The following is a 3387-nucleotide window of genomic DNA, read 5'->3' as shown; positions in this document are numbered from 1 at the left end:
TAACCACTTAGAGAAATAGTCAGCTAAAACTAAAAGAAACCGTTCATTACCTCGTCCCGCCAGGAGAGATCTGACGATGTCCATTCCCCATTTGATGAAAGCCCAGGGCGAGGTGACTGAATAAAGGTGTTTTCCCACTTGGTGAATCATGTGGGCGTATCTTTGGCATTGCTCGCACCTTTTGACGAAGTCGGCGGCTTCCTTTTTCATTGTGGGCCAATAGTATCCTGCTCGTATGAGGCATCTGACGAGAGCTCGGTTGCTTGTGAGCTCCACAGTGGCCCTCGTGTACCTCTTCGAGGATGCGTCGTGTTTGATTTGGTCCTAAGCACTTTGCTAGGGGACCACCAAATGTTCTTTTGTACAAGTCGTTATTGACGAAGCTGTACCTGGCTGTAACGACCCGACCGGTCGTTTTGAGTTCTAGCGCTCCGTTCAGCAGCCTGAGGTCGTGAGCAGCTTCATTTCAGGTATTGTGACTTGTGCGCGTGGTCGGAATTGAATTTCGGAAAATCCAGAGTTGATTTGGAAAGAAAATTCTCATTTCGGAAGCTTAAAGTTGAAAGAATGAACTAGGATTGGAATTTTGAGTAAACGACCTCGGAATCGGGATCTGAAGGTTCCAGCAGGTTCGTATGAAGATTTCGGACTTGGGCGTATGCCTGGATCGGGTTTTGGATAACCCGGGAGCGTTTTGGCACCTATTGTGGAAGTTAGCATTTTTGAAGAAATTTCATAAGTTTGGTTTGAAGTGCATTTCAGTGTTATCGATGTCCGTTTGGGATTCCGAGTCTGTGAATAGCTCTGTATGGTGATTCTGGAGCTGGGAGCGCGATCGAAAGTGAATTCGGAGGTCCGTAGGTCATTTTGGAAGCCATTTGGCTAAACATAGAAATTTGAAGGTTTTTGAGAAGTTTGACCGGAAGTGGACTTTTTCATATCGGGGTCGGAATCCGATTCCGAAAGTTGGAGTAGGTCCGTAATGACGAATATGACTTGTGTGCAAAATTTGAGGTCAATTGGACGTGATTTGATAGGTTTAAGCATCGAAAGTAGAAGTTGGAAGTTCTAAAGTTCATAAAGCTTGGATTGGGGGTTAATTCATGATTTTAGCGTTGTTTGATGTGATTTGAGGCCTCGAGCAAGTCCGTAATGTGTTTTGGGACTGGTTGGTGTGATTGGTCGGGGTCCCGAGGGCCTCGGGTGTGTTTCGGGTTGTATCGCTCTCTTATTTGATATTTCAATGTCGTTTCTTTGGACATAAAGGAGTACCATATTAAGCAAATGATCTCCAAATTTAGTTTTTATTGAACCATTAGATCCGTATCGTAATTACGGAGCTATAGCAAAAAGAATCATCAAATTTGGACATCGTATGAGGAAGTTATGCTCATTTTTGTGTCGGGAAAAACTGCTACTTCTGGTATGGTCGCAATTGCGAACATAACCATCGCAATTGCGATGCCCAGTTCGCAATTGCGAACTTTTTGTCGATTTTAGCTGTGTAACTCGAGTTTTTGCTTCATTTTATCATATTTTAAACCCTAGGTCCGAGAATGAGCGATTTTGAGAGTGGATTTTCGTATCAAATCATTGGGTAAGTTCCTCTAACTAATTTTCAATTATATTTTGTGATTATACCTTAGATTTAACATCAAAATTCATGAGAATCTAAAGGAAGATTTGGGGTTTTAAAGAAAAACCTAGAATTTGATATTTTTGGATTTTGACCATGATTTTGGGCATGAAATTGAGAATAAATTATATATTTGAGTTCGTAAGGTCATGGGTAAACTTTATCTTCGGAAAATTCTGGAATCCGGACACGTGGGCCCGAGGGCAATTTTGTCAACTTTTCGTTCGGGGTTAGGAATTGTTACAAATTAGACTATAATGAGTAATTGAACATATATTAATGGATTTATATAATTATTGGCTAGTTTTGGAGCATTTTTGCATCGATTTGAGTCTTCGAAAGGGCGTGGAATGCCGGTTATGGATCTTCGGAGCGAGGTGAGTCTCCTTTCTAACCTTGTAAGAGGGAATTGTCCCCATAGGTGAAATAATTGATTATGTGCTCCTATTTGCGGGGGCTACGTACGCACGAGGTGACGAGAGTCCGTGCGTAGCTTACTATTATGCCATTGTACGGGTAGTTAGGGCCCAAAAGCATGTTATACTTGGATTATTTATGAACCTATTGATAGCTTGAATTGCTTAAATCACCTTGGATTAGTAAATGAATTTGAAAGGAGATTAAACATCATTTTTCCTGAATTGTTAAAAAGAGAAATTGTTTTATTTGGATAAATATTCCCGATAAGTTCTTAATTGACTGGTTGAGCATGTATCTCTACGTGTACCTGCGTCGCATGCATGATTCGCGAGCAGGGTATGTGTTTATTTATGGAACGGGCCGAACGCCTCGGCAGATTAAATAGATGCATCTATAGGCGCGCCGTCGACCCTCGGCAAGTGCACAGTTTATTTCTGTTGGGTCGGGCCGTCGCCTCGGTATGATTTGCGCATGTTATATTGTTGTTTGAGAAATTTAAATGTGAATTGTGCCCTTTGTGGCTTGATATAAATTGATAAGATAATAAAGAGTAAACCTTGGAAATCCTTGATTATTTGTTGAAGGAGTTTACCTGTTTTCCGGCTTCGTGAATTAGGACTGCTATATAAACCCATGATTTCCTAACATTTTTAGTATATTGTCAATTGACCTCTAGTAAGTGTCGAAGTTGACCATCTCGTCTCTACTTCTTCGAGATTAGACGGGATACTCATTGAGTACACGTTGTTTACGTACTCATACTACACTTCTGTGCATTTTTGTTGCACAAGTATATTTATCTCTAGCAGCCCACTGGGCATAGCAGCACGGATGATTCGAGGACTAGGTGAGTTGCATTATTCGAGGCGGCCCGCAGCTAGTAAAGTCCCTTCCAGCAAATTGTATTTTCTTCTGTCCACTGTATTCCGAACGGATGTTGTATTATATNAACTCGAAAGCTCGTCTATGGTCATGGTGTCCAAGTCTTTGGACTCTTCAATGGCAACAACAATAAAATCAAATTTTGAAATTAAGGATCGTAGTATTTTTGCCACGACCCTATCGTCTTTCAACTCTTCACCATATCTTTTCATTTGATTGACAATAGCCAAAACTCTCGAAATATAATCCACAACATATTCATTTTCCTTCATATGCAATGATTCAAACTCTCCTCTTAAGGTTTGGAGGCGAACTTTTTTCACTTTGTCCAAACCTTTAAAAGAAGTTTGAAGAATATCCCATGCTTCCTTGGAGGTTGTTGCATTTGCAACCTTCTCGAACATCTTGTCATCCAAACCTTGATGGATGAGAGTGAGTGCCTTTTGATC

The sequence above is a fragment of the Nicotiana attenuata genome, unplaced genomic scaffold (genome assembly GCF_001879085.1).
Source record: "Nicotiana attenuata strain UT unplaced genomic scaffold, NIATTr2, whole genome shotgun sequence".
In the NCBI taxonomy this organism is placed as follows: domain Eukaryota; kingdom Viridiplantae; phylum Streptophyta; class Magnoliopsida; order Solanales; family Solanaceae; genus Nicotiana; species Nicotiana attenuata.
This window is presented reverse-complemented; position numbering follows the sequence as displayed.